This window comes from Dipteris shenzhenensis, chromosome 21, assembly GCF_047967505.1.
Source record: "Dipteris shenzhenensis isolate YYH24624 ecotype China chromosome 21, Dip_SZ_1.0, whole genome shotgun sequence".
In the NCBI taxonomy this organism is placed as follows: domain Eukaryota; kingdom Viridiplantae; phylum Streptophyta; class Polypodiopsida; order Gleicheniales; family Dipteridaceae; genus Dipteris; species Dipteris shenzhenensis.
The window spans coordinates 15,461,989-15,477,797 of record NC_141616.1 but is presented as its reverse complement, the minus strand read 5'-3'; the positions used below and the strand labels follow the sequence as shown (position 1 = coordinate 15,477,797).

General features: G+C 41.2%; 1 pseudogene; it reads right to left on the bottom strand.

The window, feature by feature from the left end:
• Positions 1-13,399: 13,399 nt before the first annotated feature.
• LOC147888543 (uncharacterized) lies at positions 13,400-14,718 on the bottom strand (annotated as a pseudogene).
• Between the last annotated feature and the right edge of the window lie 1,091 nt (positions 14,719-15,809).

The following is a 15,809-nucleotide window of genomic DNA, read 5'->3' as shown; positions in this document are numbered from 1 at the left end:
CCAATGGAAGCAAGTGCATCCGCAATTTTCTTCACCTTCATGTGGTAGTCATTGATGCTCATGTTTTCTCGCTGCACATTATGCAACTCCTATTTGAGTTGCATTTTCCTGACCTGCGTATTTGTGCTGTACATTTTAGCCAAAGTATCCCATGCCACCTTTGGCGTACTTGCATCCTGAATATGCACAATCATGGAGTCCGAAATACTAGTACATAACTTTCCTGGCTCTCTCATGCCATCCTTTGAATGCCTGCATTTCCTGTTGACTGGGAACATTAGGAAGAACAGGTTCTTCTTCATTTCCTGTAATGAACTCCCAATAGCCTTTTCCCATCAAGAAATTCGTCATTCTAAACTTCCATGCCTGGAAGTTGTTCTTGTCAAGCTTTTCAGTGACAATCTGTGAAAGAGAATCAAATGCCATTATAGAACACTGCAAAATATTCTGTCACTGCAAAAACACAGCTTTTGCCTCACACGGGCAGATCTGCAAAACTGACGAAAGTGGTATTTTACCACACAGTCACTTCCTAGTGACGATTTTGCATGAACAGGCAACAAGCATGAATCTGCAACTCCCAAAATCTCTGCACACAGGCATATGATGCAATTTCTGCGGCAACTTTTCACCGACTAGCCGAGTAGTGGTCGCACAGCAAAAACAGGGTCTTTTTCTGAGTGCCTGCGGAGAACCTCCGCCTCCAAAACGGGCCCCGAAACGGCCAGAAGGGCGTCTCAATCTGAAACAGTGCACTCCTGCTCTTTTGGCTGTGCTACCTGCAGAGATTTGCTCCCAAACTCGAAATAGGAAAGCAACACTGGTCCTCTTACCAGGACACCACGAACTTGGCTTGCTTTCTTGAGCTCCTTACCACGAACAAGGTTCTGATACCATGTGAAGATAGTGGGAGAGAGGGAAGGAGTCTCACTTGAGGCTTTCTCACAATCACAATGGGGGAATACACACAAAGATGGAGGCTGAAAACAGTTTTCCTCTTCTTAGTTGTGAAAGCCAAAAGAACTCTTATACAAAGAAATAGAAGAACCCTATATGTGGGTCTCAAACCAAACTCAACTAACTAAGGTGGCATACTAACTGAGCCACGAACTAGTGTAGATAAGGATAGCTGTCATCCAGCTATTATTCATGGGCGGTGTACCAACCGCATCTCCAGCTATAACAAGTCGGTGACATAAATGCACAACAGTCACCCTGGCATATGGAGCTCGATATCTCAACACCTGGATCCTCATCATGTGTTGCAAGGGAGAGTAGATTTTGTAGCCTAAGGTCTCTGTGGGAGCCAATGGTTTGTCCAAAGAGAGATTGCGAGTGGCACTGCATTGAATGCATCGTGGCTCATGCAAGCATTGCAGTCTAAAGCTGAAGAAGAAGACATTTCATGTATGTCCAAATGAAATAAGGGAAGATAACCATGTTGCTCTAAAATGGAGAAGATTTGAAAATGTAAATGTTAAACTATCCTAAAGAAAGAGATGGCTACTATCACATAAGAGCACTCAATCTTCGTGGGAGCTTATAGGTCACATGGTTCAATCCATCCCACAATATGTGCTTCACAATTTCATGGCCAACTGGGAGGATAAGCAGTTCAGGATGTGCCTTGCAATATTTTTCCCATGACACGAATGTTTCTGTCATAGATTTTGCTGAAAATTATTCATTTCAAGAACAAGATGAGATACAAAGTGCTCATTGGTACAACAAGCAGATAAAAATTCTTGTGCATATCATGAGGACCACTAAGATAGTACTAAGAAAATGTAGTCTCATTGCAAGGAAAAAATATTCCACTTATCATGGAAAATGGAAAATGTATTTGAGACTATGCTTCTTTTAGAAAATCCCAAAGTAACCATCGCACTTGTTTTGGTAAATCCCAAACAATAAATCCCATGCTTGTTTTATTATATCCCAAACAAACACCGCATTGGTTTAATTAAATCCCATAACGAATCTGCAAATCCACAAATCCAAGGTTGTGACAAATGTGGGTGTCACCAACCAAAAAGAACTAGCAACAATGTGTGAGGTATGTTGCAGTAGAGCTATGATTTTTGTCGAATGATGTGGGGTCAAAGAAGACCGCATAGTTGGTGTGGAGAGAGTGATCCAAGGGTTGCATAGAAGATGGGGCCGAAGGTGGAAGTGTGATACTCTGCTCTGCTCAAGAAGAGGCATGTACATTAACAAGGTACGGCAACTTATCAAACCTGTATGCTCAACTATCATGAGCTAAAGGTCGAGCTGAAGGTCATCTGATGTGTGCATGGCTAGACATCCATCGGCATGGGATGTAGCATCTGATGTAGGCTCAATGTCGAGCTGATAGTGTAAAGGCCTAGAAGCCTGAAATACAACAGAGAATGCATAATATGTCCCTGAAGTGAATGAGGTGCCGAATGTTGATGTAGGGATCGACGATCTGTAGTCATGGATCCAACCATTGATATGCATCAAGTATGTACTATATATGACAACCATAAGTGCATGATGAAACACTAAGTATCCCTAGGTGGCTGAACCTAATGATGTTGATTGCACTAGGGAAGGATCACACTGATGCATAAGTATCCTCATGCAGAGGAATGATCTGATGATCGAAGGTGGTGGTGATCACTGGATCCAAGGGTGGTGGAATGAGGCAAGACTAAGCCGATGCTGGAATGTCCTCAAGACTGATCTGCTAATATTGGGATGTACTCCATCTCAGAGGTGAAAGCATCAATGATGGATGTTGAAATGGAATCACCTAAGGAGTTGAATGCGTTGTGGTATAGTATATCTCCACATGGAGATGTGAGTGCCTTGTACTGAGGACTTACCTGTGCTAAACTACATGATCATAACTGAAATTTTGTTGAGTATCTACATTTGGGTTGATAGCAAATGGAGTCAAATCCATCCATGAAAGTGATGGATGTACAACACGAGAATCAGACTATGCTGATGTAGGTGGGATTGCCTCATGCTACGGGCTTACCGACAAATTGCATGATTAGAAACTATAGGCTGATCCATGCTAACATGTGGAACATCTATGTCCAATCGCTCAAGACCAATGAGGCTCGAGTCTACATGGTACACATACCCTGTGGCAATGAATGGTCGAAGAAGGTTCTCTTTCCACTCATGAATCTCATCCGAATTCATGACTGGTGTATCATCAACTACGTGATGTGAATAACTCCATGCTAGAGGCAGTGGTCTGGTGCTCTTTCCAAGAGGCTTATTTATGTATTGACGACGAGAGTGTCTACCCATGAGAACACTGTGTGAGAGCTACCACTGGGGGGCTTACCCTAAACTATCAAAACCAAGCCATGTGAGAATGCATGTGTGCCAAGGATAAATCCTATAGCATGCTGGTGACAACTATGTGTCAAGAGGTTGTACAAGGCTGATGTATGTGTGCAAAAACCAATGCCGAAAATAGTCAACAAACGTGATTGTACATGGGTGGCATGTGTGTGTGCAAGAAGTATGCAACCAACCTAAATCCAAGAAAGATTGCTTTGCCAAGTGTCACACTAAGGTGTTGAAGTCCCAAATGCCAAGGATACTGATTGGGGGTCAGATATGTGAATGCATATACTGATGATAGATCCAATGGAACTTATGCCAATTGGGTAATGTGGCGATGGCTGACTTAGCTTGGTGAAGTTGGATCTCCTCTAAGGCGGTGCAAGCTGGACCACACATTGAATTGCAAAATGTAGCAAATAAATTTTATCTTGATTCATTTTATGTGCTGGGTATGTTGCAATGGATCAGGATGTGGTTTCAATGAAGAGGATTAGATGTTGATGACCTATAGAAATGTCATATGGTAGATCTGAAACACTCAATGCATAGAGCACGATTTGTGATCAGCTTTTTGGAGCGCTGCAAAATTCCCTCTACATCAAAAGATACGGCGGGCCCTAGAAGGATAGCTAGATTTTGATCACAAGAGGGCAAAAATGATGAGCTGTTATAGTGGTGATCTGGCACTGTGGTCACATGATGATGAAGGAAGGTGCCTGTGGAGAGGCAGCTGTGCCTAGTTGGCACTCTATCACATGGCAATGACATGGTAAGAAGCTGACTAGGCAGGATGATTGGAAAACTTGTTGACTGGATCTGCCTACATGGCACGTGATGACTTGGCACTTAGGGATGAGACTACCAAGTGGCATTAAGTGACCAGAGGTGTAACTAAGGGTGAAGTATTCATTGCATGGCTGTTTGGAGCCTTGAGGGCTCCGTAGGAGTGTTTTGAGCCTCACTTGCCTCTCCCATAGTCTTGTGAGGTCGAGTGTGCATAGTGTTCTTGTTATATTAGTAGTTGGGATGCTAGACACTGCTAGGTGCATTGTGGAGATCGTCTGATGTGCTGCAAGTCTAGAAGGGTGGAGCATCGCTTGAGAGTAGATTCGTTGAGGTTGTTACTAGGTCACCGAGTTTTTGTGCCAGTAGATGCTTTTCGCTCGTTTGTGGATGCTCAGATGTAGTTGAGATTGCACCACTATTGATTGCTTGGCCATTGATGGCTAGGTGCTTGTAGGCCGCTTTGCGATTGTTGGAGCATCATGTTGATTTGCTTTTGCTACTACAAGCATTTGGAGACTCAGATCTCATCATAGTGTGCTTGATTTATGGAGTGAGATACTATTCGTGAGCCATGGAGGCTCACTAAAGAGTCGTTTCATTGGCATTAGTGGTTGGGAGCCGCATGAAGTCACAGCCTGCTGTAGGTGAGTCGTTGTAGTAGTTGCTGATCACGTAGGAGGTGAAGGAGTTGGGTGGGAGATGTAGCACCATAGAACTTGTAGCTATAGTTTGGACTTGCTAACTTGAAGAGAACCAAAGGACCAGAACCAGAGAATTGTAACTCTCACAAAGAGCCTCACACTAAACCTAGACCTTACAAAACTATGAAGATCTCTCACCCTCAAAGAACATCAGCTCTCAAGAAACTCTTGGAAGTTCAAAAGAGCATATCTTGAACTCCAGATATCAGATCTGAGAGATTTTTGAAACAAAATGGAGAGGAGAAGGATCTCTACATGAAGAGTTTGATGAGATATGAAGGTGCTTTAGAAGGAGAGCTTACACCTGGATCGAAGAAGGGCTTACACCTTGATGAAGCAAGGGCTTTCACTCTCTCTGATGGAAATCTCTCTCAATGGAAGATGCCTCACATAAGGAGGGCTTGATACTCATCAAGGGAGTGGGTGACAAAATATGAAGAGGGGAGAGGAGAAGAGCGGAGATGAGGAGAGAGGGCACATCTAGAGAGCACACCACAAATGACTAACTGTACACTACTAGATTTAGTTGAAAATGTAGAATATATACAAACCCATTTAGGGTTAGGGTTAGGGTTAGGGCATCTAACCCCTTTTTTTATAGCACTCTATTGGGTTAGCGCTATGCACATATGATCACATGATGTTGAGCATGATTTCTCAACACCTTCCCTCAAGACCAAGATCATGAAGAGGCCTTCCCTCAAGATGACGATTCTAGGGAATTAAAGAAGGACTGAACATTAGATTCCAATCGAGGAAGATTCCAAGGACGAGAGAATGCATCCACCAATGTGTCAAACATCCAGTGCAACTACTGTCATAAGTTTGGACACTATGAAAGAGATTGCTACAAGAAGCCAATATGACCAAGGCGGTCAATCTAGCAGTAATCGAGGGAATTTCCACAGCAAAGGAAATCATTGTGGTGGACAGTCTAGTGACAGTCATTTTGCAAATGAACATGGGAATATGTTTCTTGCAAATGAGGAAATGCAGAAGATTGATACACTGTATCTAGATACTGATTTCAATACAAAAAAATGATTTCATCTATCAAGTCGACCAAGCAGAACAAGATCCTTGGTACATCGACAACAGTGCATCATCTGACATGACAAATGATCAAGAATGGTGGTTCACAAAGATGAAACCATTAGAAGGTCAAAAGAATGTCATCTATACAACAAATAATACATTGAATTGAGTTCAAGGGATAGGCATTATCCCTATGAACAATTTCACTAGTATGAAAGAATGTCATGGTATCAGAGTTTCAAAACTCTGATACCATGACAAAATATGAAGAGGGGAGAGGATAAGAGTGGAGATGAGGAGAGGGGGCATAGCTAGAGAGCACACCACAAATGACTAACTGTACACTAGATTTAGTTCAAAATGTAGAATATATACAAACCCATTTAGGGTTAGGGTTAGGGCATCTAACCCTTTCCTTAATAGCTCTCTATTGGGTTAGTGCTATGCACATATGATCACATGATGTTGAGCATGGTCTCTCAATAGTGGGAGCACCATCGGCTCTGATACCATGATAGCGGAAGTGAGAGAGGGAGAGAGAGAGAGAGAGGAGAGCACACGGTATAGCTACATGTACACTAAGTTATATTGAACACGAACATAAAGATATCCATGTGAACCCCTTAGGGTTAGGGTTATGGTTTGCCCCTATGCCCTAGAGGTATGGTGCACTTTTCACCATCCTCAACGGAAACATTCAAGAGGTTTGATTTGAAAAGTGAATGGCCACATCGTCCAATGTGGGCAAATTTACACCTAATTGGCCATGTCATACCAAAAACTATGCCCTAATGTTGCCATGTAGGATCCATAAACTACCTCAATCAAGGTATTTTCCATGTACTCTATGATATGTAGGATTGTTCCATTACCTCTATTGAGGCCTGTTGACCAAGTAGTTTAAGCCATGTATGATTAGTCCATTACCTAGATTGAGGTATTTTCCACCTAGTCTATGCCACGTAGGATCATATCTATTACCTTGATTGAGGTTTTTTGCATGAGATGTAGGATTATTTTAGTACCTTTATTGAGCCTTTTTCCATCTACTCTATCTTGTATAGGATTATCTCATGATTACCTCAATTGAAGTCTTTTCTATGAGGTCTTTGCCATGTAGGATTATTATAGTACCTCGATGATGTTAGATATGCTCAATGCCCCACCCTTCTGGTAACCACCAGTGGTCCAAGGTGCTCAAGTTGTAAGGTCCCCATATGAGGAGAAGCCATGTGTGAGCCCGAGACCCTAGATGGATCCTGACTTGCATGTCAAATGAGGTCTAGACCGTTGATGGTGGAAAGGTGATCTATGCCTAGCCTATGGGCTAGGCAGGGTAGGTAAGCTGGTAGCACAACGAGGCACATTGTCTTGATTGTGTGGGAGCCCCTTGCTCTCACTGGGGTCTAGGGAATATTCCCTAGGTGACAGTATAGGGAATATTCCTTGAATATTCCATGGATGACTAGTCGGTTCCACCGACTAGGTGTGTTGGAAGTATGTGCTAAGTCCTGACCTTTGTGCTGTGACAATGTTTGTTAGTGTTGGTAGTGTTATGGATTTGCATGGGTTTCTTGTAACATAGGATCATTGTATTCATTATTGTTGCTGAATGTAGAAAATCTTGTTTATGGCATGAACAAGCGGAACTTCTCTTCTTGTCTAATTCTTTTTTTCAAGAGGATATCGTCAATTATGGCACGTTGGTCAAAGTTTGTTTGTTGAAACATTTTGTAGTAAAACTTGTTGGACAATATATAAGCTATTCAGTGTTGTTTGTACTGTATTTAATTTGTGTTGTCCTTCAACTGCATTTCTCTATCGAGGTCAAACTTGTCAATGTCTGTATTTACTATTGTTGTTTTTGTTGATGCAGACCTTGTAGTGGTGGTGTTGCTTGAGGAAAATTTTGTGTATGAAGACATCTTGTTAAAAAATGCTTCATTGGTAGTAATTATTTCTACACTCGCAATGTACATGTCATGCCAAGTTGGGTATAGGTGTTCAAGTGAGTGTTCAGATGATATCAATGGTAAATAGAGTAAGCACAAATCTCTATAATGTTCTTCTGGTTTTGTGTTTTTGTTTGTAATTGTTGAAGCTGATTATTTTGCAATGTTTTCTTTATTGTGCCATGCCATTTTTTTATAGTGAATTTGCTAGCAAAGGTTGCCAAATATGTGTGTTTCAAGTTTTGTCTGCACTTGAGATATTTTGAAATAATGGCATCAAAGAAGATGTTTGTGCTTGTTGGGTCTAGCTTTTGAAGTTCTGCTTTTCTTCTCAACAAAAGTGTTCATTCTTTGGCATCGCTTGTTTTTATATAGATAAACTCCCTTTTAGCACTAGTGTGAGGTAATAATAGAGAAAGGTACACAGCTTGTTGTGCACTGATATGTTGAGTGTTAAGTCTTGAATTTCCCACTTTTTGGATCCGCTCATTTGCAGGGATGTTGTTCTGGATACTACACGTGATTGTTGCTTCTATTGCATCGTTTGTCTCTTTGTCAATTTTTGCTATGTAAGACGTATAGTATGAGGCTGCTATGAGGCTGCTCCATGCGAGTTCATGACAAACTAGATGTCTCTGTTTGCTTCCCATAATTCTAAAATCATAGCATTGAAGTTGTTTGTGTACATGTCTTTTAGTTGCCTTCTTAAGAATATCATAGGTTCAGAGATACTACTTCGTAGGGCAAAGATGTACTCATCTTCAACTATTTGTAGTTTTTCTAGGAATGCATCATAATCAATCAGTGTTGTTTGTTTGTCTAAGAACATAGTTGATACTATTTTGAAGTTCCTCTTGTGGGTGCTTTTATGAGGGTCGTTCCATAGAGGCAGCAACACACGAGGTTCTTTAATGGGTGGCTGTGGAAACCAAAACTGACATTTTTTTGTTGTTTTTGTACATGCTTTCCTATGCTTGTGTGTTGTATGTCTCTTAAATGCAGTGCTGACTTTGAACTGTCTATTGTAATATGCTCATCCACGTACTTTCTAGGATCTCATTATTGCATTTCCCATAGATCAGAACATTGTCAGTCCATAGTAAGCCATGATCATGTTGGCTACCCCTGTTCTATAACTCTGTAACAAAAAAGAAGTTTTTTGTTGGCCTTAAAATGCTGTCATCTTGCTATAGTATCTTTAATGCTCGAAATATGTGTGCATAGTATTGTGCTATCGTAATAGGATCTGATCTAATGGTGTGTTGGACATCATCCAGAGCATTGTTGGCTTTAGTGTTTTGTGGGTTCTCGGAAAGCTTGTGTAGGCATGATAGCAATGGCTCCCACCATTTCTCAGTAGCATAGAAGGTCACGACGAAGGTGGGAGGACCCAATTGTCTAAGCATTGTGAAGACGTTTTGTTTGAGCCCTTGTTTGTAGTTCGTTGATGTGCGCAAGCATATGAAGTCTCTGTACCCTATTCTAGATCTCATCAAGTGTTCGATGTTTGTGTCCACTAGTGCAGTCTATGCTTGCAAATTAATTTCTTGCAGTTGCCCTTTGCCCATTCATACCCAACTTGAAGATAGTACTTGTCGGACCAACACCTTCATGGTTTTAAAAAACAAGTTGTCCATACAAAATGCAAATCGACATTCTTTGTGTCTTAGCTCTCATTTTACGATTTCTTGGTATGTTCTCTGTGATGATGTATCGTATGGTCTTTTGTGTCCATAGAACAATGTTGGAAATCCTAGCTCTTCATAGTTCTTGTCATAAAAAGGCTAAGAGGTGTAAAGCCTTCTGATGGAGCAACCACTATTGGTTTGTCTTTAAAATCTACCACTTGCTGGGTTGTCTGTATTATGTGCATTTAATGTGTCCATCCCTCCAACATGTTCGGCATTCTTGGTATTTGTTATTCTTGTCTTGGTCTCTTCATTTTTGTTAAAGTTTTGGAGGTTTTTGATATGTTGCATCCGCATTGTGTTGACCTTGATGTTGTTCTCTTTGTAGAGGGGAGTATCTAACAACTCATGGAATGCACTTATTGTATTAGTTGGGTATTCGCCTGTTGGTAGAGACTCTCATCATACCTGCATCCTCCAAGTCAAGGTCTAGTAACAAAATAACATCATCCATGAAATCAAGGGTGATACTTGACACACACCTGCCCTTGCCTTGAAGTCCCCAATAAGAAGGTATTCTCCACGGCTTGAGAAACCTACAATATATGGATATAGGGTTGCATATCATGACGTCTCAGCCTCCTCTTGGACAACAAGAGGGAGGTCTCAGGTGGAAAGTAGAAAATTGCAAGAAACAAGTCATGGTGGTCCATACGTCCGATCCGGATTTAGAGAAATCTGACATGTGTATCTCTCCTCTCTACTAAAATCACACCAAAGAGAGATGGCTTGTAGAGTGCTGCTACTGCTCCTGGATCTCATAGTCTACTCATGTCCCTCATCTCATCTCTATAAGCAGTATACCTACTGACCATTGGTAGTGGAGCTCTGGACTCTAGTGTGTCTTTGCGAGGTCTTTGTGTAGAAGACTATGTGGTGACTTGTGTAAGAGTCCAATAAATTCCTTGGTTCTAACCATAAGGTCCAATCATAGTTCCAAATGGTATAGGATAGGGTCTCGGTCTTGGAGTCTTGAGTCCCACAGACCCTGCCCCCCTAGGTGGGAGGGGGAGTGGGTGCTCAACGAGGACCTGTAAGAAGTCACCCATATCGTACCATCGCCAATTTTTCCTCCTTATGGGCCAAAATCACTATTGCATTAGGACCAGTCTATCCTCAACATGTAAAGGTGTCCTCATCCATGAAGATCGATGGGTGATCCAGTAGAACCAATCGACGTCATAATACTGCCAGTTGAACCAATCGACGTCATAATACTGCCAATTGAGCCTGAGCATCATGGAATTGTATAATGAGGGGATGATCTCAGCTGGGGTCTCTCCCCACATGCCAAGACCTCTCAATTGCATGCTCTGCAACACCCAGGGTGGTAGCCACAAAGATTGTTGCATCCTCCATCAGTGTAGCTACAATATGCTTGATCTTGTGAACTCTGATATTGAGAGCCTTGCTGCTCCTTTGCTAGTGCTCCATAAGAGTGGATGAGACATTGTTGTTGCAAGTTCCCGCTTGGACACTTCCACCCATCGAGATGTCTCCCTGATCATAGATTGCATGCTTGCAATCTGCACCTCTACCACTGGTGTACTCCTTCGGGCTGCACATATGGTGGTGACCTCCTCTCCGATCTGAGCACAGAGATGTCCTGCCTAAGCTCCTGGATGAGCCCAACCTACTCTTGTATAACACGGTCCCGCTTTTATATAACACAAGTCTTCTCCTCGGCGAAGTAGACCAAGAGCAAAGCAAGGCAGGGGGCGCTTAAGTTGGAGAGCACCCCAAGCTGCAAAAATAGCCCCCTCCTAGAAGACTCATGATGAGGAGCAACACAAAGAGCGATGGCAGTAGGGGCTGTGCAAAGAGCACCAACCCGACGGAGGGGAGGTTGTAGGCAGTGAGGGGGAAGATGTGGTCGGTGGAAGCGGCCATGTAGAGAGGTGAAGTCGACGGAGGGGGAGGCTATAATTGGTGGGAGGGGAAGCTGATATCAATGGAGAGGGTGAGGCTACCAGAAGGGATATGGGCGGTCAACTAGGAGGGGGGGGGCTATAGATGGTAGGCAGCACAGGTGAAGGGGCTACCAAGGGGGGGGGGAGTAGCTGGAGGTAGTGGGAGTAGCCAAAGGGGGCTGCAAGGCGAAGGCAGCAAGGTGCTGCATGAGAGCAGCAGCCCAACGTTGGCAAGGCACTGTGAGAGAGAGAGAGAGAGAGAGAGAGAGAGAGAGAGAGATGTGCAAGAAGATTCAAGCTACGCGTCCTCATGTCTTACAAAGAATGTATCTTATATAACATACCCTCACGGTTTACTTACACACATTCACTTTAAACACATAACCCTTACCTTAACCACTTTCACACTAAGCATTCTATCCTAGCACTTTATAGTGTGCATATATCCTAAGTGCAATTTACATACTTTTCTACATACTAAATGAAAAGGTACAAGCATTCACATAGATGATCCCCCAAAATCTACAACCGTACATAGGTGATCTACAAGATCCTTGATCACACTATGAATGCTTGATGCTAGACAATGCCATGATAAACTTCAATTTTGTGCTATACATGCTTGGTAATAATTGCTATCCTTGATATGCACTTGCAGAACCATCTACCATGGGTGCTTAACAATTTAGTGGTAGTGCCTTGTAGCTTTGGTAGAGAGAAAAATATATTTCTTGTCTTTTACTTGATTTTCAGATCCATATTATCATATATGAACCCATACAAGCTCAATGATATAAGATAACTAAGTGAATAATTACTTCATGGCAACATAAATAGGTCATAGCTAACATTGCATGGCATGCTCTTTAAGAAATAAAAGGGAACAAACTAAAGGGAGGATTCATAAAACCTATGGATGGATGAGACGTATGCATATAGAGAGCCTCGAGAAGTCCAAATCTTCATGTACAAATAACATGTTCATAATTACGTACAAAGGGATTTGAAAGAATGACACAATAGTTTATGGCAAAACCGAGAGACGATATTGAAAACAACAAACTCAAATGGACACATGAGAGTTAATATATATTTTGGAGTCTTCATATATCTATTATAGGAAAGGGAACAACCAAAACACCACTTTGTATAATTAGGGCCTATTCTCATTACTAGTTAAGGACTTAACTCGAAGTAAGAATGCTACTTTCCTTAAGATTTTTGTTGAATATTTTTTAGGGTCAAGACTAAAATCGAAATGAAACTATACAATTGGATACTAATTTTGAAAGTACTTAAAAAGAAGAAGCTATAGTATAAAGAATAGCATTCTGTGCTAAAATAGATCCGAATTTTCTTGTTGGGACCCCTTCATACATAATTTATAATGTCATGAGGTAAGCTTTCACCCTCTAGCATTTTTTTTGAAGAAGAGATGCTATAAAGATATACCATTTTGTGCTAAAATAGACGAGACAGTTCTTGTTGGGATGACTTCATAATATAATATCATGAGCATTCAGATTGTTTTTTCAAAGGTTAGAATGGGTGCCTACCCCTACGAGAGAGAAGAGGCCTAAGTTGATGTGGCCTCAACGTGTGAAAATTATTGAGTACAATAACTCTTTCCTAAAATATTAGCAAGTTTTAAAAGGGCAAAGGTTATAAAACCTTTTTCAATTGCATAAAACCTTCAAAAGGCTAATAAAGTTTCTCGTGGCTTAGATAGAGGAGGTTTCAATACACTTTTTAAAGAGCCATTGAGAGGATAGAATCCAAGGTGTTAATAAATGTGTCTATCCTCTATAAGGGGCATCATAGCTACAAAGAATCATCATTGGCCAATGGTGTATGCTAATTGTTATGTCGACTTGCTCCCATCCAATATAATGTGATAGTTGTAAATAGTGAAAATATCACTAAAGTAAGCCTTCACATATGTCAAATAGAGATAATAATGCAGTAAAATTCACCAAAGAAAATGTTAAAATCACCTTTCAACCATGAGAGTTGTAAGCATGTCTTGTTGTCTTCATGTCAGTTCGCCATAAAGTAATCGACTCGCTGAAGTCATGAGACAAAGGAGGACCTTCTATAGATATCCGCATCAGGTTTCCCGCACTTTCTGTGCCCAATTGATTTCTAAGTTTTGTTTTGATGATGTTTTGCACACTAAACGCTCTCTCGCAAGTTGTTGTACTACAACACTGCACTAATGCTACTTGGGCTAACCTTAGTAAGGTTCCATATTTTTCAGCCAAAGTCTCATTATTACTAATGTAAGCCCAAGTAGCTCTCAAATTCCACCCCTTCCAATCTATAGTGGCTTGGATTTTAAATGTTTGAAACTCTCTTCGAAGTGTCATTGGATCTACAAGATTGTCATAGGACACTCCTCCCAAAACCGTGCTTCAACCATAAAATTCTATCAACTTTTCTATCTCTTCGCTCCCAAAGTTCTTTGCAAGTTTTGTGGGAGGGTGACATGAAGGACAAAGTATGCATAGGGCACCCAAAACTGAGTTATTTACAAATCATTTATTGAGATTGTTAATTATGGTCAAAGAGAATGCAGTTTGAAAGGTTATGATGCGATCGATATCAGAACCATCAAAATCACGTGATATTTTGATGCTTCTATACTCATCTCCTTTAATAGAGGCCCTTAATTCATGCAATAAACCTTTTTGAGGTCCATAATCAGGAATAATTGGAAATCCTCTACTATGTACCTTACTCGCATTGATATCCAAGGAAGGTTTAGCAATAAACTCCAATTCAATTTTACAAATCTCCGCATCAACAATACCTAGGACTGTAGAGTGACATCTACAAACTCTTTTGGAAATATCTTGCTTAGTGATGTTAGGTGGTGAAACAAGTCCGCCAAAAAGTGAATGGCACTTTGTTTCCAAAATCCCAATTCAAGAGAGTTCTTTCCACTAGATGTAATCATTGATCGTTTATGAATTTCAGATTTGGCATGTGTAACAAGTGCACTATGTTGAATGTTCTTAGCCCCATCTTCCCGTGCAAAATCACTCTTACCTTTCTTATCTTCTTTCCTACACACATTGCAAAACATCTTTCCTTTTTCCCTATCAAACTCAATCTAGTGGAATTCTAATTTCCATTTCTCATTCCAAAACATTCTAGCTCACCTTCTATGCTCAGCCTCGTCAATGTCTATTTCTTCCACATCCAAACTCTCACACTCCTCGTTGGTCTCTCTTGATTTTCTGCGTTTTGTTTTTTCTACATCTACTTGTTTACTAAAACCACCCAATCCGAGCAAAGTAGTCTCCTTAAAAGCCATTAAAATTCAAAAAGAAACAAAGGCATAAAACAAGAGCTGAAAATTTATAAGTACCTGGATTAATTGAGGATAAACAGAAGCGTATGTATATGATGTGCTCACCTCTGTTGTTGCAGCCTGCAGCCAACCATAAGCACAAAAGAAGAGCAACTAAACATCATGAAATTTATAGTTAAGGACACCACTCTCGATTCTCACAGTCTCTCTCACTCTCTCTCTCTCTCTCTCTCTCTCTCTCACACACACACACATGACACAATTGCCCTATTAATTAAGGGCGTTCAATCGTGATTTCACACCCCCATCATCTCCAATTATAGGAGGGAGGGCTAAGAAGACAATAGCAAGTGCTTGAGACTTTCCCATGACAAGCCAAGAGACCAAACGAATTTTGTTGCAATATCCAACATAAGTTTGGAGTTTTCCCCAAAGAATCAACCGAGATTTGGGGAGGATTATCTAGGGACGATGCTTGAATTGTGAGTCCATGAGATTCCTGTATACGGTCTCACAATTCAAGCTACCCGCCCCATCAATTTCTATGATCAAATTCGTTTTTAATCTGGCTCCACAGTCCAACCTTCAAATTTGTCCTTCGCCATGGTGATTTAAACATCTATTGAAGCATCTGACTGTGCCATCAATAACCGAGCAAGCCACATCATCGATCAGAGAAAAATACACGATTCCCAGCTCCAGATAATGGATGAAGCCTTCGCCATAGCTGAACACAACTTGTTGATCGTAGCTTGCTATTCAACGTTCAATACCAATCGCTGGCATGAGCAAACTTATGAGCTTCTCATTTTTTATTGCTTCGATAATAATTCTCTAGCTTTTGCTCCATTTTGTAGGAGAAAAAAGCATAGCTTCAGGCGAGAAAGCGAGACAAGAATTCGATTCCTGATCATCGCATGGATCGCATGAGTTGGGGGAGGCATCATGACGGGAGTCGCAAGCTTTTGTTGACTCCTTGCTCCCTATGACGAAGGTCTCTCCGGCTCAATAGTCTCCTCTTTCTTCTCACAGTCACATTGAAAAGCAATCGAACATCTTTTCACGCCTTGAATTGAATCACGAGATTTTACGAT